The sequence below is a fragment of the Podarcis pityusensis genome (genome assembly GCF_964106645.2).
Source record: "Podarcis pityusensis genome assembly, chromosome: Z".
NCBI lineage: Eukaryota > Metazoa > Chordata > Lepidosauria > Squamata > Lacertidae > Podarcis > Podarcis pityusensis.
In genome coordinates this window covers 46944236-46968105 of record NC_138044.1, presented here as the reverse complement: position 1 = coordinate 46968105, position 23870 = coordinate 46944236, and the positions used below count along the sequence as shown (strand labels likewise).

General features: G+C 47.4%; 2 protein-coding genes across 6 annotated transcripts in view; both read right to left on the bottom strand.

Annotated features, from left to right (window-relative positions):
* The window catches only part of ZMYM3 (zinc finger MYM-type containing 3), a 30570-nt gene extending 27025 nt beyond the window's left edge, over positions 1-3545 (bottom strand). The window contains exon 1 of one of the 5 annotated variants that reach the window (XM_080990050.1): positions 3327-3545. The gene's annotated coding sequence lies outside the window, so the exon portion shown is untranslated. Of the gene's footprint in view, positions 1-2376; positions 2513-2695; positions 2878-3326 lie in introns of those variants that run through there. The other 4 variants (XM_080990047.1, XM_080990051.1, XM_080990048.1 and 1 more) reach the window with 4 other exon arrangements.
* ARHGEF6 (Rac/Cdc42 guanine nucleotide exchange factor 6) overlaps positions 1-23870 on the bottom strand; it is a 373875-nt gene that overhangs the window by 46255 nt on the left and 303750 nt on the right. The gene's annotated exons all lie outside the window — the stretch shown is intronic.

The following is a 23870-nucleotide window of genomic DNA, read 5'->3' as shown; positions in this document are numbered from 1 at the left end:
TAATAATTGCTCTACACAGAGGTACACACACACACACCCTCACTGTTTGCTCTATCCCCTGTCAGGAAGGGACCCACCACAGTCTTCTAGCCCACTCTATGGGCTTATAACACAAGTCTCTACTACTTCCCCCCATGGGGACATATAACAGCTTTTCCACGCTTCTTATTTCTGCATACATCACAAGCCAAACCTCCACTCACTCTATCTGCAACTCCTTTGGAACCTTTCCATGCCACAGTTTAATTCTCCAAATCAAGTAGAACAGCTAATATTACAAAGGTCCCATCCCAACATTGGAGCAGAGAATGGGTGTTAATGTACAGTTCTTGCCTTTCGTTAGCTTTGAACCCACATCAGAATGCAGGGTGCAGAGGTTCCTTGGTCCAATCCAATCAACAGTCCAATTTAATATTCAGTCATTGGGACTCTGAATGCTGACATCAAGCCAGGTGCTGCCAATCATTTAGTTGGAGGGGCAGTGGGGAGGACAAAAGACCAAATGCAATAACCAAGCCACACATTCTACAGGCTTCCTATTTGGCTGGTGAACCTACACACAGAGCCAGGATTAAACCCAATGGGTTGGAAGCTGTAGAGAATCTGCACCAGAACAAGACCCCTGGGTTTTAGGGAAGCAACTCATCTTTTTAATGTTTAGATTGCATCCTGCTCATAAGAACTCAAAATAACTGCTCTCCCTCAGACAGGCATCTCAGAGAAGTTCAAAGCAGCAGTATTTCAGTGGTACGATAAAAACAGCTAGCAGAGCTGAAGCCATTTGCTCTTTAATCTTCAACAATTTCATGTTGGATTCCTTCCTTGGTTACTCAAAACCTAAACATGTTGTCTACTGAAAAAAGCTCTTCCCAAGGATAAGGGCTGTGGGACATACACCTCCCACAAGCCCTGGTCACTCCTCAGCACAATCCAGCGTTTGATGTTAGACAAAACAAAAACAAGTCCAGTTCAAGCCATCACTCCCCCTTTCCTCTGCAAATATCTGCATGCTATTTGATGTCTTCCAAGCCCAAACCAAATCTGCCTTTCTGCAGACCAGCTCCCCTCCCTCCACAAGTACAACTTAGTCATGCTTGCCTTGTCCCAGCTCAGACCTCAAAGATTCCCCCCCCCCCGCTGCCCCCCAAACCTTCTAAGCCATTCTCTCTCCTTCAGACTTGGTGCAGCTCAATCCAATTACTGCCTCTGTTTTCTACAAGTGCCTACAGGATCCTTTCTCCTAGTACAGTCCAACACCCAAACCTGCAATCTATGGTCCTTTCCAGGTACCTTGGTTTAAGCCAATCAGCTACTATAGCTTGAACTGGTCCCAGTTCAGGGGTTTTGCTCCTCCCCTTCACAGCAAAGACATGAATGGCTATTCCCTAGTGTAAATACATCCCAGGGCAAACCACTATCCTGTCCTCTAAGTATCAGGTGAGATCTTACCAGGGTTTCCCCAATTTGAGCAATAGGCTAAGATAGGTGGGCCTACAATTGAGGTTGCCAACATGACTCCTCAGATATTTTTTGACTACAAGTCCCTGACCACTGGATATGCTGTCAGGGGCTCATGGAAGTTGCAGTCAACAACATTTGGATGGGCACAGATTCCCCAGTGTTGGCTTAGACAGGAAAACAGGTACCCTGAGGCCTACAAAACTACCTCAAAGTCTACAATTCTCTGAACTGAGCTTGTAGCCCATCCCTGCTAACAGTAGAACTCTCCTTGCAAAGCAAGTACCTGCAGAATCCCTCATGATTATTATCACTATTTATTAAATTTGTGTACTGCCCTTCATCCAAAGATCACATAGCTTTTCACAACATAAAATAAAAAATGACAACACAAAATGCACAATAAAATAAAGAAAACCAATACCTCTTCCAACAAACACATTTTAAAAGCCATAGATTGTTTAATTAGCCAAAAGCTTGGGAGAAGAGGAGCACTTTTGCCTGGCACCTAAAGATATGTAAGGAAGGTGCCAGGCGAGTTTTCCTGGGGAGAGAATTCCATAATCAGGGAGCCACCACACAAAAGGCCCGGTCTCGTGTCACTGCCGAATTTTGCACCAGCTGAAGTTTCCAACCCATCTTCAGAGGCAGCCTAACAAGCATAACACCGCTGCATTTCCCTGCACACTCTAGTGGCATGCCAAGCACATCTCGGCCTGCTGCTGCAACCTGATGGCCTTACCCACAAGTAAGCTCCTCTCCTTGAGCAAGTGCCCGCAGAATCCCACCCTTTCGGTGCATCCCGGACCTGCCTTGTTGCACAGATCTTAGGCTATCCTCCCACCCACCCCTGGTGACACTTGGCCAGGATTGCCACCAGCTTCGACCACAACCTCCTCCCCTTTGCCCAGCAAGTACCTGCAGGATCCTGACCTCACCACTGCAGGCCTGGCCAATCCCAGGCCCGCCTCCTTTTAGAGCTCTCTTCCCTCGCTTTCCCTTCCCCGCCAAGGGCTCCAGGTGAGACTTGGCCTGGCTCCTTCCCTTGAGCAGCAAGTACCTGCAGGATCCCACCCCGTGACGCGGCCCAATCGCTACAGGCCCCGCCCACCAGTGCGGGTTCGGGCCCCCTAACCAACCCAGGCCCCGCCCCTTGTCACGAGGTCCCGCGCCGCCGCCCCTCCCCCAGCCCACGATGGCCGCCCCCTCCCCCACGCCCCGCCCGGCGCCCCCTCACCTGCCGCAGCTTCCCCGACCCGAGCTTCGCCGCCGCCGGCCTCCCCGAGCTCCCCTCCCTGTCTCTGCCCGCCAGCCCTGCCTTTAACTCGGAGCCCGCCCAAGGCTCGGGTGGCTGCTGCGGCCCCTTTAAATGGAGGCGCCGCTCGGAGCCCTCAGCGCGCCGCAGCCCGAGCGAGGGGGGGGGCGGTCCGGGGAGGCCTGCGATTGGCCGCGGCGCGAGCCAGGGCGGCGCTCCGATTGGCCGCCGGCGCTCGGGCCCCGCGCCCCGATTGGCCGCGCGGGGCTCCGGGCTCGCGAGACCGGCCCGGCGGCGCGCAAAACCCGGCGCGGAGTTACACGGCTGCCCGGAGCGGGGGGGCGAGATGGAAAACGCGAAACGGCAGAAACGCGGAGCGGCGCCGGGGGTTGGTGCGGGTTGGGGGGTCGGGGAGGGAAGGTACGGGAAGGGGTCCCTCCGGCCTCCCCCATCTCGAGCAACGACAACAAGCACGACGGTTACCTCCGAAATCCAAGGAGGGGTCGCGAGGAAAGAAATCGCCCCCTCCCCAAGCACCCCCACCCCCACCCCACAAGACACACGCACATGAAAGTGGGGCTGCCCTGTTGAATCTCCTCTTCCTTCTTCCTACCCGCCACATAAAACACCTCCGGGGTCCTCCGGCGCCCCCTCACCTCTTCTCCCGCAGGTTGCGCGGCTCCCCGCTCGCCACCAGCAGCCCCGCCGCAGCGTCTCCCGGGGAGGCGAGTGACGGAGAGAGCGAGCGCGCGTCCAGGGTGGGGCAGGCACGGGCACCGCCTCCGGGACGGACGGAGGGAGGGACGGGTGCTGGGGAGCCGGCGCCAGAGGACCCCTCCACCTTTTATCCTCCCGCCCGCCTTGGGGAAGGGCCCGCCCCCTTGCAACGCCCCCCATCCGGACCGTATCTGTGAGCGCCCTCCCCTGGAGGTTCCTCTTATTTCCCCTCGTGGGGGTGGTCCCTGCCCCATGGTGGACACTGCGGAGCCAGACGCCCACCCCCACCCACCCAAAGGCACGATCCAGGATCCCCAAGTTCACAATATTTCTCCCCCTGCATAAATGCCCCCTCTAACAACCCCAGATGTGTAGGGGAGGGCGCACCTAGCAAGACCAGGTCCCCCTTTCCACGGAACAAAAAGACAGGAGCCCCAACTCCGCGTTATCCTTACCTCTTCCCCACGGGTGCCCCACGAGCATTCGGTCCGTGCCCCTTCGGAAAATGCTCTGCTTTGCGTATATTTTTGACACCCACTTCCCCCCACCTCACGGTCCTGAGAAATCCGGCCCCGCTTCACATACCAGGATAGAGACGTGCAAAAACATACACACAAAAAACCCACACCCCATTTCCCTCTCGGCCACAAAAGCCTCTCTCCCCTCAAAAGTCTCATCTCAATCCCATACCACCTGCATCTGGGGTTTGTCTCATATCAATCGTATTCTGCCACCCACGACTCCCCCAAGGAATTGTCCACACACACTCCTTGAGACATGATTTTTCCAGAAAATTGAGACTATTAATTCATTTATTTATGCATTTATTGATGCATTTATTGTGCCCCACCTTTCCCCGCAAGGAGCTCTAAGCTCAGTGAAGGGGGGAAAGTATTTGCTCCCCTGCTAAATTTGCCCGTTTGCCCTCTGATGAAGAAATGACCTGTCCATAATTTTAATGGTAGGTTTATTGTAGCTGTGAGAGACGGAATAACAACAGGTAAACCCCCAGAAACCAGAAGACAAAAGTCAGAGATTGATGTGCATTATAATGAGTGAAATAAGTATTTGATCCCTTTGCAAAAGATGACTTGGTGGCAAAACACTGTCTCTCCCAGCTACAATAAATCTACCATTAAAATTATGGACTGGTCATTTCTTCATCAGAGGGCAAACAGGCAAATTTAGCAGAGGATCAAATACTTTCCCCCCCTCACTGTAGGTTGTGCATTTCCAGCCCAAACCAAACAAAGGCGGTGCATTTGAATTATGGGTGCAGGCAATGCAGCTAGTGGGGGCAAGAGTCAATTTTAGTGTCTGTGAAAATGCCCCTAGTCGTGTTTACAGTGAACACCCCTTAAGTTCTCAATTCCATTGCTCAACAAAGCCCTATAGATGCAAGGGGCGCTCTTGTGCATCATTCACATCAGTTAAGTGGGGAAAGGACACGGCTGCTTCTCTGCCTTCTTCATTTTACACTGTAGGTCTCCCTTGAGGTGGGGTGGGCGTCCTTAATACCGTGGTAACTACCTCACTTGGTCAGGTCAGCTGAATATCCAGCCCTGACTGGTGTTGCCTGCTTTAGAGCACTGGCCTGCTAGGAGAGTGTGTGCCCTCATCCACAACAACACTGGGCAATTGCTAGGTTCCTAGGTTCCTGCACCTTCCTAGCACCAGCCATGCATCCACCCAGCAGGAGAGGAGTGAACAATTAGGAAGGCTGCATACACACCACACATTTAAAGCACCTTTGCTCCCCACCCCAAAAAAATCCTAGGCCCTGCAGGCAACCGTGCAAAGAGCTACAAAGCCCAGCATCCTTGACAAACTGCAGTTCCCAATATTCTTTGGGAGAAGCCGTACACTTTAAATGTATGGTGTGCATGCAGCTGAAGCTATCTAAGGCTGTCTCACTGACAGTATACCGTGGGACTTCTGGCTAGGAACTCCAACCCCCCCCCCCCAAGCCCAGCCCCATCACTTTTCCAAGAGCAGGCACAACCCGTCAGGACAGTAGGAAAGGAAGCCACACGCAGCCGGTTGACCCTAGTTATACACAGGAATCTCTCTATCTCTCTTTTTTTTAAAAAGGAGACTCGATTGAGGTCCTTTTCCTTGGGGAAGAACGGTAAAAGTGATGGATGCTCCCTGACATTCCTCATCAGTTTCTATTTGGCTGTGGTCATATACCAGAAGTGTGCAGCCATTTTCATGCTTGTCTAATACCTACAAGTATTACCGTTAGCTTTCCAACCTGCAGTTAAACCCCCTGCCTATGTATTAATAATTTCACATAAAAGCAATTGGTAACTTGTACGTGTATAAGCACTGGTTGTTCCTTTTGTATTTCCCCCCCCCCCTCATTTAAGTAAGTAAGCAAGTAAGTAAGTAGTAAGTAAGCAAATTTTTATTTATACCCCACACTCTCTGGCCAAGACCAGGCTCAGGGCGGCTAACATCAAATATCAAATACATTAAAACACAATCAAACAATTGATTAAAATATAGCTTAAATATTAGAATCAGGATAAAATTAAATGACTGCCCACGAATTACAACCTTAGGGGTCGGGAACCTCAAGTATTCATCAGGGCCAGCTGTCCATGTTGGTCCCACATGAGCTGATAAAAGGGCAAAGAGGTAACTTACAGGGTCCCATGGAGGGGGGGTCAAACTGGCCCAGACCGAAGGCCAGGCGGAACAGCTCTATCTTGCAGGCCCTGCGGAAGGATGTCAAGTTCCGCAGGATCACACCACCTAAAATTCTGCAACCCAGCTGTACTTTGGAAGAGAGAGGTAGTAGTTAGAGTTTTGGTTCTAGGGCCTGGGAAAACTCATTTTCAGATCTTTATTCTGCAATGAGTGACCTTGGGCCAGTCGCCTTATCTCAACCTAACCTAAGTCACAGCATTGTTGTGAGAGTAAAAGTGGGGAGGGCAGGGGGGAGAGAACTATGGTGCCACATTAAGCTTCTTGCACAAAAGACAGGATATAATTGCAAATTTTTAATACCCCTCCTTTTTTTGTTCGTTCTAAAGCTGCTGCCTGTTCAATGCCAATATATGGCCCCTGTTGTAATTACCGTAATGTACATTTTCAAGATGGAGAAAACTGCATTGCCTTACTGTCTTCCTAATCTTCCCAACAGATGCTTTTTTTCTTCCAGTGACCCTTACTTTAAGACCCAGCTAAACTTTCTACAGCCATTGATCTATTTAGCTCAGTATTGTCTAAACTGACTGGCAGGGACATTTCCCGTCTTACTCGGAGATGCCAAGGATTAAATATGGGACCTTCCGCATGCAAAGCAGATCTTCTGCCACTGAGTTGTGGCTCATGATATGCCTCTGATCGTTTCTGGTGTCTTCACAATGCTTTCAACCTTCTTTGCAGAAGGGAATGGGTGAGTCCATCCTGGAAACTTAATCTGCGATTAAACCGTTATTTTATTTCATTATTACACTTATATATCTCACTTTTTCTCAAGGTGGCATATAGACTTCTCCCCCAGTCTATTTTACCTTCACAACAACCCTGTGAGGTAGGTTAGGCTGAGAGATACTGACTGGCCCAAGGTCATCCAGTGGGTTTCGTGGCTGAGTGGGGATTTGAACCCTGACCTCCCAGCTTCTAGTCCCGCACTCTAACCACTGCACCACACTGCTGCAGATTTGCATTGACACCAACAGGGGTCAGCAAACTTTTTCAGCGGAGGGCCGGTCCACTGTCCCTCAGACCTTGTCGGGGGGGGGGAGACTATATTTTGGGGGGGGGGGAGAACGAATTCCTATGCCCCACAAATAACCCAGAGGTGCATTTTAAATAAAAGGACACATTCTACTCATGTAAAAGCGCGCTGATTCCTGGACTGCCTGTGGGCTGGATTGAGAAAGCGATTGGGCCAGATCCAGCCCCCGGGCCTTAGTTTGCCTGCCCATGAACTAGATGAAAGCATCTGTAGCGCAGCAAAAGTCTGCAATCCTATACACACTAGGATTAAGCCCCCTTGGACTTGCTTCTGGGTAAACTTTGCCAACCTGCTGCCCTCCAGAGGTTTTGGACCAGAAGTGGCTGGGACTAGGAGGCGTTATCATCGAAAACATGTGGAGGGCACCATGTTAGGGGAGACTCTTGCAACACTTTGGGCAAAAGATTCCTGCATTCCAGGGGGTTGGACTGGATGACCCCCGTGGTTCCTTCCAACTCTACAATTCTGTGATTCTATGCCACTATTATCTCAGCAGTTCATATGTAATACAGGGTTATTTGTAAGGCCTTCTGAGGTAAGGTATGCAACCATCTTACTTGTAGCATAGACCTGGGCTGTGTAGGAGTTTGGCTTTCGCTTCTGACAGATTTCTTTCAATCACTGCTGCTTTGGTTGTTTTCAACCTGTGCTGCTTACTCGACATATGGGGCAAAAGCCAGATATGCTTCCTTCTGCAACAGCTTGTTTGACTGCTAAGTCTTCTCCCACAATTCACAATTGCATGTCAAGGCTGGGTGTCTTAAGAGGCACCCTCAGCTTAATGGGGGGGGGGTGTTGGAGCACAAACATGAGCAGGTCCCACAAGGCCTCGCCAGCACCCCATATGCATAGAAATTGGATGCAATGTCCTTTTGCAATGTGCAGCTGATAAATAATGTGCATCGGTTGCTCAGCAGATGTAAGTACCAAAAGGATTTATTGCAAGTTCAGAGTTCAAAACCCACCTCTCTGCAGCTTGCTATCTGCCCCATTTTTTTACAGCTCTTGGTGAGTAAAGGCTGCCTGCTGCTCTGTTCCGTTCTCATGAGAATCAGGTACCTTAAGAGAGCACTCTGCAGGGGCCCTGCTGGACATCCCTGTATGACTCTTTGGGCAGACTGACTGGCATTCACGCACCCTTTTACAGGACCAGTCTAAGGTAATGAGTGGGAGTCCTGCTCTCCAAGTTGGCTACGCCCATTTTCAAGCTATCTCATGCACACAAGCCAGATGGGATTCGGCTGCCGAAAGGACTTGGCAGCCGCTCCAGAGGATGTTATGAGGCTGTGGAGGACAGAATTGTTTCGAACGTGGCACGCCAGAGGGTTCAAGGTGTCTCCGCAGAGCTGGGAAGACTCCTTTTCCTGGTGTAGGAAGGACCACATGGCCAAGGGCCAACTCCTGCTTGCAGCAGAATCCTGCCTCTGTTTAAACAGCAGCAGCCGCCAGACCAAGGGTGCACACAACACAAATCACTTGCACGTGCACATCATGTTTCATCAGCAGGAGCTTCACCTCCACACACACCCCTCCAGAAGTGTGCCGCTTGCTCCCTGCTGCAGCTTTCACAATTCTGGGTGCAGGATACATGAGAGAGGCATGCTACCTATTCTCAAGGGGCTGCAGTGGGGAGAAGGAGAGAGGAGAAATGCCACAAGCACGCAGAACTGAAAGCTCCACAATGGCTGTCTCTACCCCGCACCTCCACCCCCGCCTCCCATGCATTCCTCAACACCCCTCCCCTCTGCTTCCAGGTTTTCTCCTTGCTGGGGCCTCTCCTGCCTCCTGTTGCGATGGCCTCCAGGCGTGCATTTCCTGCTGCTGCTTTCTCCGGAGAGGTTTGTTTTCAACCGCCAGCCTCCAACGCACACTGGAAAGGGAGCAGGCTCCTGGTTGCAGCATGCGCAGATGCACAGATGTGGGGAAATGCTGCAACAAACATGGAAAAATGGCACTGTGGATTCTTGGCGGCAACATTCCAGAGCTACGCAAACTGCCTTTTGAATGGCAGTGAGGCCTTGTTAGAGCTTTGGCAAGCCCACGGCTCTGCTAAAACGGTTGCCGGGGGAGGGGAGAGGGGGTTCTCAAGAGGCCTGGAGAAAATTTAACATACCTGCATTAAACAGTCCTGGCACTGTAGTGGCCAACCCCCCCACCCTGGGCACTTCCAGGGCACTGAACTTGGGGTTCAGTGGCATATGTGGAAAGTCACATCACACAGTTGAAATGGATTGGACACTTCTGCGCAACAAACCTGCTTCAAGAACCACTTTTAAACTCATTAGCTTTTTGCAGTAAGGAAAGTGAGGGGGAAACCAGTGGAAAAAGTAGAATAGCAATTGCTTGTCATGGTGTTGTAATAACATTCCTGACAACAATGGGAACGAAGGCCCAATGCATGGAAGAGACCCATGGAGGGGCATTTTACTATGTGTGGCCCTTGATGGTGCTGCATTTTGGAAGCTGCACCCGCAAGCAGCAATATCTCCCTGGATGTTCCCAAACAGACCACCTGTACAGTTGTGTGATGCCTAGAGGGTGGGTGATTGAGATGGGGCAGGCTGGGAAAGTAGGAGCATCATTTACAAGGATGGGATCAGTTAAATAGGATAAAGGAGGCCAGGAGTGAGGAGGTCCAGGGGCCAAATGTGGCCATTCAGGCCTCGCTCTATGACCCTTGGACCTCTTCCCAGGCCACACTCCTCTATGGCCCCTGCTTCTCACCCTGCATGTTTTGGCCTGACTGGAGTGTGTCATTGATGCCAATAATGCTTTTGCCTTGTCATAACAAAAGACCAGAGAGTTGGGTGAATAAAAACCATCCTGTTCAGAAGAAAATAACAATAACTCATGGCTCCACTCATGTTTACCTCTGACCCTGCCTGCCACTGACATGTGGCCCTTGCAAGGCTGACCAGAAAAGAATGCAGCCTTTGGGTCCAATAAGAGATTCCCCAGCATCACAAGGTTGTGAAGCAGGAAGTGGGTGCGAGTAGAGCCATATCTGGGCAGTAGAGCATGTGCTTTGCATGCAGAAGGTCCCAGGTTCAATCCCCAACATCTCCAGAGCAGGCTGGGAAAGTTCATTAGACCATGGGTAGGCAAACTAAGGCCCGGGGGCCAAATCCGGCCCAATCGCCTTCTCAATCTGGCCTGCATACAGTCCAGGAATCAGTGTGTTTTTACATGAGTAGAATATGTGCTTTTATTTAAAATGCATCTCTGGGTTATTTGTGGGGCATAGGAATTCGTTCATTATTTTTTTCAAAATATAGTCTGGCCCCCCACAAGGTCTGAGGGACAGTGGACTGGCCCCCTGCTGGAAAAGCTTGCTGACCCCTGCATTAGACTGACTTAGTTTTAATCTGTATCCTATTTGAGAGCCAGTGTGGTGTAGTGGTTAGAGCTGTGGGGCGCCACACCGGTGTGGCAGGAGAAGCACAGAATTTTTGGGTTGGAAGGGACTCTAAACGTCATCCAGTCCAGCCCCCTGCAATGCAGGAATCTCAGCTAAAGCATCCTTGACAGATGGCCACCCAACGCCTGCTTAAAAACCTCCAAGGAAGAAGAGTCCTCCACCTCCTAGGGAAGTATGTTCCACTGTCAAACAGTTCTTATTGTCAAAAAAATCTTCCTGGTGTTTAGTCAGAATTTTTCTTGTAACTTGAAGCCATTGGTTCGGGTCGTACTCTATGGAACAAGAGAAAATAAGTTTGCTCCATCTTCCATGTGACATTCTTTTAGATATTTGAAGATGGCTATCCTATCTGCTGTCTCTTTTCCAGGCTAAACATGCCCAGCTCCCTCAACTGTTCCTCATAAGGATTGGTTTCCAGACCCACAATCATCTTGGTTGCCCTCTTGTGCACACATTCCAGCTTGTCAACATCCTTAAATTGTGGTGCCCAGAGCTGGACACAGTATTCCAGGTGTGGTCTGACCAAATGTCCTGTACCCTCAGCCTACCTGGCAGCAAGTCCCGCTGGCATGTACAATATGTAAAGTCCAAAGTTTAACAGTCAGGAAACACAGTCTGAGGGTCAATCCACGTAAGCGAAGTCCAAAGTCCAGCAGTCAGGAAACGCAGTCCAGAGTCAAACCCAAAGCACAGCGCCGTAGAGGTCCTGGAGCATCCAAGCCAAGGTCCATCAACACCAGCAGCGGAGCAGACCCAGAACCTCAGCTCCACTTCCCTTTTATACCTTGCATGTTGATTGCAGCATCTGGGCTGGATGAGGTAGGTGACCCTCACCTTTTCTGAGCCTACTATAGCTGAGGAAAGCCCACCTGGGCTATGGGCTCTTGCCTGCCTCAGCCTCCTGGAGCGTAACCTCCCACTGCTCCCTGTGTCTTTGATTGTGGAGACAGGGGCCTCTCTGGCTATGATGAAGGGTCCTGATCTTCTGGTCCCTGCACAATGACCCCCATCTCCTTCACCCTGTGTGTACTTCCCATGACCCCAACTTCTCCATTCCCATCCCCAGCTTGCCCCAGTGGGTCCCAGTCACGATTACACCCCTCACCAGGATCCTCTTCCCACTGTCCTGCCAGTTCATGACACCAAGGTAGAATAGAGTGGTACTATTACTTCCCTTGATCTAGACACCATACATCTGTTGATGCAGTCAAGGAAAGAAGTTTGAGAACCACAAGGTTAGAGTGTTAGACTAGGACCTGGGAGATCAGGGTTCAAATCCCAACTCAGCCATGAAGCTGACTGGGTGACCTTAGGCCAGCCAGTCACTGCCTTTCAGCCTGACCACAGGTTTGTTGTGGGGTGTAAATGAGGGGTGAACCATGTACATCACCTTGATCTCCAGGGGGGGAAAGGTGCAATAAATTTGGTCCCAGCAGAGTCTGCAAGTCAGCAGAAGGCAAAATGTTCCATTTCCCGGGCAGGAATTTAGTCTGGGGCCATTTGGAAAAGGGATGGCATTTTTGGCTACTGAGGGAGGTTAACATATGTCAGACTGGCACACATGTATCCTGGGCTGAAGCAAGGGAGCCAAGAGGAGGGCACCCCTTCTAGGCTCTCCCACTCAAAGCAACTGCCATTGCTGAACCTGATTTGGTGCCCAGACAGGACAATCTGGATATGGAACAACTGATTGGTTCAAAATTGGGAAAGGAGTACGACAAGGCTATATATTGTGTCCCTGCTTATTTAACTTATAGGCAGAATTCATCATGCGAAAGGCTGGGCTGGATGAATCCCTAGCCGGAATTAAGATTGCCGGAAGAAATATCAACAACCTCAGATATGCAGATGACACAACCTTGATGGCAGAAAGTGAGGAGGAATTAAATAACCTTTTATTGAGGGTGAAAGAGGAGAGCGCAAAATATGGTCTGAAGCTCAACATAAAAAAACACGAAGATAATGGCCACTGGTCCCATCACCTCCTGGCAAATAGAAGGGGAAGAAATGGAGGCAGTGAGAGATTTAACTTTCTTGGGCTCCATGATCACTGCAGATGGTGACAGCAGTCACGAAATTAAAAGACGCCTGCTTTTTGGGAGAAAAGCAATGACAAACCTAGACAGCATCTTAAAAAGCAGAGACATCACCTTGCCAACAAAGGTCCGTATAGTAAAAGCTATGGTTTTCCCAGTAGTGATGTATGGAAGTGAGAGCTGGACCATAAAGAAGGCTGACTGCTGAAAAATTGATGCTTTTGAATTATGGTGCTGGAGGAGACTCTTGAGAGTCCCATGGACTGCAAGAAGATCAAATGTATCCCTTCTGAAGGAAATCAGCCCTGAGTGCTCACTGGAAGGACAGATCGTGAAGCTGAGGCTCCAATACTTTGGCCACCTCATGAGAAGAGAAGACTCCCTGGAAAAGACCCTGATGTTGGGAAAGATGGAGGGCACAAGGAGAAGGGGACGACAGAGGGCTAGATTGTTGGACAGTGTTCTCGAAGCTACCAGCATGAGTTTGACCAAACTGCGGGAGGCAGTGGAAGACAGGAGTGCCTGGTGTGCTCTGGTCCATGGGGTCACGAAGAGTCAGACACGACTAAATGACTAAACAACAACACCACCACACAGGACAATCTTGCCTTAGGAACCGATTCGGAGAAGTGAAGCGGTTATTTTGATAGTAGGTCGGTTGCTACCTTTCGTTGTACACATACAAAGATGATGGTGAGTATATTATTAGAATCATAGAATCTTAGAGTTGAAAGGGACCCAAGGGTCATCTAGTCCAACCCCCAGCATTGCAGGAATCTCAGCTAAAGCATCCAAGGCCATTCAACCTCTGCTTTAAAAACTCCAAAGAAGGAGAGTCCATCACCTCTCATGAGAGTCTGTTCCACTGCCAAACAGCTCTTGCTGTCAGGAAGTTTATCCTAATAAATCAAATTTTATTAATTTGATTTATTACTAGCTGCCACCATAAGGTCCCAGGGCAGGTCACAACAATTTAAAATGCAACATGGGGGAAAACCCCACTAATTTGAAACAAATTACCATCGCAAGAACAGGGTGCCTCCTGCGCCAAAGGCCAAGGAAAATCAGTACGTCTTCAGCATACAATTAAAACTGCAGTGCCAGTTCCAGACACACCTCTGTGGGGAAGGAGTTCCACAACTTTGGGGCTGCCGCAGAGAATGTCCTGCAACAGAACTACCCTAGGGTCCCCTGTGCCAATATTAACAGCTGAGAGGGTCTGTGGCAAAAGAGGCAGTCTCTCAGGTATCTGGGGCCTAAGGGTGCAATCCTAACCCTCTATCCACCGGGATGAGTGAGTTGGGATGTGGCGGAAGCCCAGCTCAGACAGATTTGGCCAGGTTAAGTCCCTAGTCACCTCTCAGCCAAAGAGATACGTCGGTGTGACTTCTCCATCCCAAATTAGCTGGTGCCGAACTGAGTGAGCCGAGTATGGTGGGTCTTAAGCAAGGCCGGCACTTTCGCAGGGCAAGGTTAAGCAACTTGCCTCAGGCGGCAGATTGGTTTTTAAAAAAAATATTTTTATTAACGATTTCGTCATTTATAAAAATACATGCATTGTCTCTTTTTTCAAGTTGTGTTTTCTACAGATCAGTTTCATTTGTTTTGTGAGACATTAGTGTTGCATGCAGTATTTCTACTTAGTGTAAGTGTGGGGTTTTGTGGCAGCAGTGCAGGTGTACCTGTGGGCGAGTCAGTTGTGGTGGCAGGGCTGGCAGCAGTTCAGGGGCAGGCAGGAGGCCCATATTCTGCAGGGGGGCAGTTTGCCAATAGCTGTGAAACATCCTGCCCCCCACCCCCACCCCAAGGGCATATGATATGAAAAGCACATGCCCTTGCTTCTCAATTTGATATTTTTACATGATTTTGTATGTTTCCTGGTTTACGACTTACCATTATTTTTATTGATTATAGTTTAGTAATTCTTTATTGCAATTGATAAGTGTAAACTGTTTAAGTATTATTTGCAGTTATTTAATTTTACTGCTTACTATTAGATGTATTATTGAATATTGGTTAATTTGATATAAGTTGTTTACTGTATTTTAAAGACATTGTTAGTTTTTTTGTATTGGATCAGGCTGTTATCATTAATGTTTGACCTTTGTTGTTTAGTCATTTAGTCGTGTCCGACTCTTCGTGACCCCCCTGGACCAGAGCACGCCAGGCACTCCTGTCTTCCACTGCCTCCCGCAGTTTGGACAACGTTTTTATGTGTGTTGGAAGCCGCCCAGAGTGGCTGGGAGTTAGGGAACTGGCTCCTATGCCTGTTCAGCTTGGTCACCTGGTGTAAATTCCACCAGCAAAGAAGGATGCTGTAGATCAAAGCACACAATGGAAGTCAGTGGGGAGGATCCAATCCTCAGAAATCAGACCCAGACTCCCCTGCCAGCCCCACCTACACTGCTCTGAAAGAGCACAGGATGTAACTCTTGGGCAACTGCACAGCAGCAGAAAATAAAACTGAAGATGATATACCCTCAGTTTGCTTCACTTCTTCCTCTCCTGCACACTGTCTCATGAGTTTGGGACCAGAATTTGGGAGAGGGGCTAAGCCTCAGGGTACCTCAGGGTACCTCAGGGTACCATAACGCCGTGAAGATGGAAATGAAACTTACAACAACTGGTCAATTTAGATGGAGGATGAATGACACCCTGTTTCGAGATGAGGAGATCCACATGAAGGCCCAAAAAACTTTAAAGGACTACTTTGAAATAAATCTAAAGGCCGATGTGGAAAAAAGAGTGATCTGGGACGCAAGCAAAGCTGTGATGCGAGGATTTCTGATTCAACAAAATTCAATAAAAAAGAGAAAGCAGAATGAGAAGAAGGAAAAGATTTTGGAAAAGATAAAAGAAGGAGAGAAAAAATTAAGATCAAAACCAAAGTCCCAGGAGATTTTGAGAGAGATTAAGTTATATCAAACACAATATATGGAATTGATGAATCAAGAGATTGAGTGGAAGATAAAGCAAATGAAACAAAAGACATTTGAATCGGCAGATAAATGTGGCAAACTTCTGGCTTGGCAATTGAAGAAAAGGCAGAAATTAAATACAGTTACAAGCCTAGAAGTGGATGGAAAGAATATATCTAAACCTAACGAGATTAGAAACTGTTTTTTGAGCTATTTTAAAAAACTATACTCTCAAGGGCCACAAAATGAAAAGGACATAGATGAATTCCTTAATAAATATGGATTACAAAAAATCTCTCATCAAAGTAAGGTGGATTTAAACCAGAGAATAACAGAACAAGAGATAGAGGGTGCCATTCAGGACATGCAACTGGGCAAATCTCCAGGACCAGATGGACTGACTTCCAGATATTACAAAGCCTTGAAGGAGTGGTTGGTTCAACCGTTAAAGGAAGTCTGTAACGAGATTTTAGAGGGGGAAAAGGCACCAAGAGTCGTGGAAAGAAGCTTATATTACACTCATACCAAAGACAGAGACTGAAAAGACTCAACTTAAGAACTACCGCCCAATATCATTACTCAATGTGGATTATAAAATTTTTGCAGACATTTTGGCAAAAAGATTTAAAAGAGTGTTGATGGAGAAGATTCATAAGGACCAAGCAGGCTTTCTCCCAAAAAGGCATTTATCAGACAATGTAAGGAATATAATAGACATTTTGGAACTACTAGAGGTGAACTTAAACACTAAAGCAGTGTTGATCTTTGTGGACGCGGAGAAAGCCTTTGACAATATTTCTTGGAGTTTTATGAAAAAGAATCTTCATGGGATGGGGGTAGGTCAAGGTTTTGAGAACGGTATGGGTGCGATATGTTCTGAACAAAAAGCTAAGCTGATTGTAAATAATGTGATAACTGAGGAACTTAAGATAGAAAAAGGAACACGACAGGGGTGCCCAATTTCCCCATTGCTTTTCATTTCTGTTCTGGAGGTGTTGCTAAATATGATTAGAAATGACCAGCAGGTTAAAGGTGTACAGGTCGGAGCCAAACATTACAAGTTAAGGGCCTTTGCAGATGACTTAGTATTGACCTTACAAGAGCCAGACACTAGTACGAAAAGGGTGTTGGAGATAATTCAACAATTTGGCCAGGTAGCCGGATTTAAACTGAACAAACAGAAGACTAAAGTCTTATAAAAAAATCTAACAGTCATGGAGAAGGAGAAATTTCAAGAAGAGACAGGTTTGACAGTGGTTAAGAAGGTGAAATACCTAGGGGTTTACTTGACATCTAAAAATTTGAACTTGTATAAAGACAATTATGAAAAGTGTTGGTCAGAAATTAAAAAAGATCTAGAAATATCGTCAAATTTGAAATTGTCAATGTTAGACCGGATTGCAGTTATTAAGATGAATGTATTGCCTAGAATGTTATTTTTGTTTCAAACTTTGCAGATTCTTGACAAGATGGACTGTTTCAAGAGGTGGCAGAAAGACATTGCGAAATTTGTCTGGCAGGGCAAAAAGCCCAGAATAAAATTTAAAGTACTTACAGATGCAAAAGAAAGAGGGGGATTTGCCCTGCCGGACTTAAAACTGTATTATGAAGCAGCAGCGTTTTGCTGGCTGAAAGAGTGGATGCTCCTCGAGAACACAGATATCTTGGATTTAGAAGGTTTCAATAACACATGTGGTTGGCATGCATATCTATGGTATGATAAAATCAAAGTGCATAGGGCCTTTAAAAATCACATTGTCAGAAAAGCGTTATTTAATGTTTGGATAAGATATAAAGACTTGTTGGAAAACAAAACCCCTAGATGGTTGTCACCCTTGGAGGCTAAGGCATTGAAGAAACTCAATATGGAGGCCGAATGGCCAAAGTATTGGGAAATCTTGGAACAAGATGGAGATAAATTGAAATTACAGAGTCATGAGAAATTGAAACCTAAAGTACGAGACTGGCTCCATTATTATCAAATAATGGAGGTCTACAAACAAGATAGGAAAATTGGCTTCCAGGTGGAGAAATCAAAATTAGAAACTGAATTGTTAGAACCCAATACCAAGAATTTATCAAGAATGTATAATTTGCTGCTGAAATGGAATACACAAGATGAAATAGTTAAATCGGCTATGATTAAGTGGGCACAGGACATTGGTTATAACATTATGTTTGCTGACTGGGAATGGTTGTGGAACACCGGTATAAAATTTACGGCATGTAATGCCTTAAAGGAAAATATTATGAAAATGATCTATAGGTGGTACATGACCCCAGTCAAGCTAGCAAAAATTTATCATTTGCCTGATAATAAGTGTTGGAAGTGTAAAGAAACTGAAGGTACTTTCTATCACCTTTGGTGGACGTGCCCGAAGATTAAGGCTTTCTGGGAAATGATATATAACGAAATGAAAAAGGTACTTAAATGTACTTTCCCGAAGAAACCAGAGGCCTTTCTCTTGGGCATTGTCGGCCAATTGGTGTCAAAGAAAGATAGAATCTTTTTTATGTATGCTACGACAGCAGCAAGAATACTCATCGCAAAGTATTGGAAGACACAAGACCTACCCACTCTGGAAGAATGGCAGATGAAAGTGATGGACTATATGACATTGGCTGAGATGACTGGCAGAATCCGCGATCAGGGGAAGGAGACGGCGGAAGAAGAATGGAAGAAATTTAAAATCTACCTTAAGGACTATTATAAACTTGATGAATGTTAGAATGTCGAGGTTTTGAGAAAGAAAGGGTTACAGCGATATAAGATTAGACTGAAGGAAAGATTAAGAAGACATATGTTTGACAGAACTATTTAGAAGTTGCTGGAAAATTTTGGACATTGGGATGCAGAAAGGGGAGGTATGGGGGAGTCCGAGAAAGAAGGTTTATGAAAAAAAGGTCATGAAATTATACGTGTTTGTATGTCTTTTTATATGTTTGTATTGTTTTAAAAATTTTGTAAAACCAATAAAAATTTATATATTAAAAAAAAGCCTCAGGGTACCTGATTAAAGGCACTTTGCACTTGAGGAACATGGGGCACTTTGAGCACTTGTCCCCCACCCTGCTGCAAATTAGATGCATGCAGGGTCAAACCTTTCCCAGTGGAGGCTCAAGTCAATCTGGTGGCATATGAGCTCCAGCTTCTTCTGCCCGTGTGAAGTGCTCCCTGCCTTCTGTCATTCACTATTGCCATGTGCAGTCCCTCTCCATCTGGGTGAATTGCCACCGGTTATCGTAGATGACAATGAGGAGTTCAAGGCGCAACGCTATCCAAGCCTCTACACTGCCTACTCAGCACAAAGGTACCATGGTCCTAGGGTCATCGGGAAATGGCGGCCTTCCTCTCAGCAGCATCAGTATCGGCCGCCGATGTAGCCTCCGCATCTGCCCAGGACTGCACCATCAAACGTGTACTCAACTGGGTGTGGAGGGGGTGGCCGGAAAGGTCTTTCGCACCAGAGTTCCAGCTGTCTGCAACCAGACAGCACAAGCTCTCAGTTCATCCTGGCTGCCTACTGTGGGGAGACCGAGTTGTGGTTCCCCAAAGAGTCTGCCAATGCGTCCTCGAGGCTCTGCACATCGGCCACCCGGGGATCTTCAAAATGAAGGTGTTGGATCGGTGTTACATCTGGTGGCCTAACGTGGATGATGCCATCACTTCATGGGTTGCCTCTTGGCAAGCATGCCAAGAGTCAAGACCTGCACCACCAGCAGCTAAGCGTAACACCTGGGAGATACCCAAGGCACCCTGGTCGAGGGTGCACATCGATCTTGCCGGCCCCTTTCACGGCCGGACCTTTATGGTAGTAGTGGACGCCTATTCCAAATGGCTGGAGGTGGCCCTGATGCCCTCCACCACTACCGTCATCCGGGTGCTGCGGAGCCTGTTTGCAACTCATGGGTGTCCTGATGTCCTCGTCTTGGACAATGGACCTCAGTTCACATCAGGCACCTTTGAAAGGTACCTCTTGGGGCTGGGCAACAGTTGGACTTCAATCCCAATGGGGCACTCTTACATTGTCTCCTGAGATAGACAGATGCCAACCAACCAGCCAAATTATTCTTGTGATTTTAAGTTGTGTTAAACATAGCATTGTGTTTCAACTGTTGTAACCGGCCTTGGGGTGATGAGCAGGTAAAATTAATAAATCTTAACAATAAAAATAATTCATTGGAAGGGCTATGGGCCCAAAGACAATACAAGTTATGGCAGCTGCCAGACGATATGCCGACAACTCTTCATTTTATGGTTGCTATCCAGAGAAGCTCAAGTCTTAGGAGTTGTGTGGGGTGTATGGAGTGTTAGGGCAAGGGCAGTATCTCTGGTGGGGGACACATCGTACTGCTTCCAGGGTAGTTTGCCCACCTTTGGTGTCCCCCCCCCCGCACTCAGCTCTGGGGCTCTGATAAGTTGTCAGCATGCAACAGCGGCCACACCCTTGGAATAGCTTTGATTGCTGGCTAAACCAGGTGAGGGGAGCCAATGGGTCTCAAGCCCTTGGTGAGCTAGGGACTAACTCTGCAAGCAAAGACAGGCTCCAGCTGAGTGAACGGACAAGTCCAATAGCAGGCCCAGTGGTCAAGAAGGCAGTTTCTGCATGTAGAGGGAAGTGAGGGGTAAATGGGGCTCAACCACCTGGGAAGGTAGAAGATCTTGGAGAAGAAAAGCTCTGACCCTAAACCTCCACTGTCTTGTGGGATATATTCAGGAGAAGAAAAGGCCAAGGAGTAAAGCTACAGAAATCTGGAGTCCCTAAGGTGGATTGGATGGCGCCTTGTAGGCCTCCTTCTGGCAACTCCTGCAGCCCAGCTGGTGTCAAACATCTTGCTCTGCTTTCCTTTGGACCTCATAATCGAGGGCAAAAGGGGGGTCTTGTCATCTGGGCAGCCCAGGACCTCCAGACACACTACCCAGGCTTGTGCCCTGCAGAGAGAGGGAGACTTGCAGGGGACACCTGGACAAGGGGGTGATGTCATGAGTCCCGTGGAGACCTCTTGGCAGGACTGGCCAGAGTGGGAGGAGGACTGGGATGAGAACATAACTGGGAGGGACTGGATCCCAGGGATCGAGTTATATATATGTTATCATTGTAATCTGCTTGATTATATGTGATGCTATTGATTGGTCCTAACCTATAATTAATTTGTATAGGAAAATAGGATGGAATGATATTTGGTAACTAAAAGGATGGCCAGGTTTTGAATATTGAGTTGATTGTATAAATATTATCAATCTCCATCACTCTGTCACATGCATACACAACTCACATACTCGGTATACAGATTTATTGAACAATTCTTTGTGTTTGCACATCTGTGGGGAAAGGAAGCATAATTACATATGTATGTTAAGGGGAATTTCATATGTATGTTAAGTTGCTAATGTGTATAACAAGTGGTCGCTGCAAATTCTCCAAGCAGGCTGGAAGACCCTGATCCACGTCTAGGGGAGGGGCCAAGTGGACAGTCATGGGAGTAGCCCACCTCACTGGGTTACAGCAAATGTACATGACTGGCTAAGAGCCTTCCCCCTCCAGGAAGGTGCCTGGGGACAAAGCAGACAGTGAGCTGGCCTTGTGGAGCCTGCCTCCATCACCAAGGATACAGAGGCTGCTCTGGTGAAAACAGATCTGCCGAGAGGGGTGCCAGCTTGCTTTCCCGGTCCTGTGGCTCAGAACAACCACCACGTAAACAACTGTGATCTTCAGAAAGGGACTTTGGGGAAATGTCAAGTGCTGGGGGCTTCTTGACACCTCACCATGTGCTTAGCCTGTGCTGCACCTGTCCATCTGAATGCTTGCCACCTGGCTGCTCGTGTATCCCACTGACCTATGCATCCAAGCCTTTGGCAATAAAAGTGTTGGGAGCCCAGGTATTGCATCTTCCAACAGGGGCCAGGACAGAGCACTGCAGTTGCTCTGGGCACTGCAGTTGGTCATCAGGCTTCAGGAGTGCTGGTGGTGCCAGTGCTGGTGGGACTGTTGCAAAGGTACAATGATCGAGGCAAATACGCTATCCATGGGCATATTTAACATAATGAATGACTCGCTGGAGGGGTCTGGCTATTCTTTGCAAACTGGGGTGGAGAGGTAAGGCCACGTCCTGCAAAGCCCTGCTGGAATCCAACTGGCTGGTTACTTCCACCTAGCACTGGTGGCCCTGGGTTCAAATTATGCCTGTCCCTTCTCCTTCAGAAGTGCTGGCTGTCACGAAGTTGAGAAGAGAGTGAGCCCCAGCAACCTATTAATTATTATTATTATTATTATTATTTGTTGGTGAGTTTATCTTATCCAAGGCAATGGAAAGCATCTTACAACCAACCAACCAATAGGGAAATGAATGAATGAATGAATGAATACATACATACCTTTTATAGGCATTTTTTTGGGGGGGAAGCATATACAAGCTTAATATTACACTAAAGCTTATCAAGCAGAATGAGACAACAGCACAATCTTAAGTACTTGTAAAAATGATGGCTACAGATGCTCTTACTCCCGTTTTTAGCTTGTAACAATTCAGTGTATTTTCTAGTGTAATGGGGAGATGATTGGAAGGCATCCCATATTCTGAAGCCACTAAAATACTGAAATCCTTAGTGAGTTGTGCAGTGTGCCCCTAGGCACAGATCCCTGGAAATAAGGCAGATCAATAAGCCAAATTCCAAGTAACTATGCACAGGATTGCAGTACAGTATTATTGTATACATACACAAAATGTTATTTTCCCCTTGGGACTGCTGAAGAGTTCAGCTTAACCCAGAAGTTTGTATTATTGCATAGTGCTACAGTAACAACATAAAAGTCCACTAAAAATTGTGCCTTCATGGATTTTCCCCACACTTCCCACCCGCAGACTCACAATCCAGTGCAGCTTGTCTCCTCTTCCTCCCTCCTGAAAACTCATTATCTGCATTTCTCACTTCATCACATCAGTAGATGTGCATATTAATTTATTATGCAAGCCTCTAGGTGTTTACTCAGAAGTAAGCCCACTGTATTCAATTAGGCTTTTTCCCAGGTTGGGTTTTCTTCAATCAGCCACATCAGTTGTGATGTTTGAGACTGCTTTATTTGGTCTCAACAACAACGGCCGCTGGGGAACCCACAAAAGTGGGATTCACAGGCCTAAAAATTACACAGATGTTCCCTCACCTTAGCTTTACACATGTGTAGAAAGTAATTCACATTCTCAGAGAAAAGCCAGCCTGCATTATCAGAGCTGAAGAATTGCAGGCAGAAGTACAAGGCCGAGTTTTCCCAGCACAAACATTCTTGGCATTTTCTCAATAATGTCTAGGTAAGCAGACTCCCCTCTTCACTTATAGGCTGACTATCAAAGCAAAGAATTATAGACTCATAAAATAGTAGAGTTGGAAGGCACCCTGAGGATCATTTAGTCCTACCCCCTAAAAATGCAGGGATATGCAGCTGTTCTGTAGGGGGACTGAATCTGCATCCTTGGTGTTATCAGCACCATGCTCTACCCAACAGAACTATTACTGTACAGTCACCTTTGCTTTTGTTTCTACCATGTCTTTTTTTCTGTTTATAATTTGTAGTAACTTTCCTACTACAACGTATTTTGAGATTTGTAAAAAACATGCCCTAGTGTACAATAGCAATCCCACACAATAACTTGGAAATAGGCCGGGCTGAACACATGCCTTACTTCCAAATAAACACTTGCTGCATTTTACGCATTATTACTTTAAGGTGGGAAAACGTGTCATGCAGGAGCCCTTGCACTGCTCTCTGCTGGCAAACCAGGTTAGCTGAATCCATCCATCCATATTGAATTATGCATTCCTTTTTATTATAACTGCATTTATGCAACTGTTCCAATTTTTGTATTATATATGATGGTAAGTATAGGCATACATTGTTATGTTCTAGGGGAGACAGGGCGGGGTAGTGATTAGAGTGACGGACCAGGACCTGGGAGACCAGGGTCTGAATCCCCACTTGAACATAAAGCTCACTGGGTATGGCCTTGGGCCACTCAGCCTAACCTACCTCACAGGGTTGCTGTTGGGATTAACTGAGAGTGGTGTGAGCCACCATGATATCTTTGGAGGAAAAAGTGGGACATAGATGCAATGAATATTGAGCTGTAAACCACCTTCCCAAACCCATTATTGGACGGAGGTACTGTTTTGCTTGCTACTATTTTATGCATTTTTGAGTTTTTAAACCGCACTTACCTCCCTCTTAAGTGGAAAAAAATAATGCACAGGATCGGTGCGCACAATCCTATTGCCAAACCCAGCACATTTTTGCAGCTGCTCCTGGGCATCATGTGGACAAGAGTT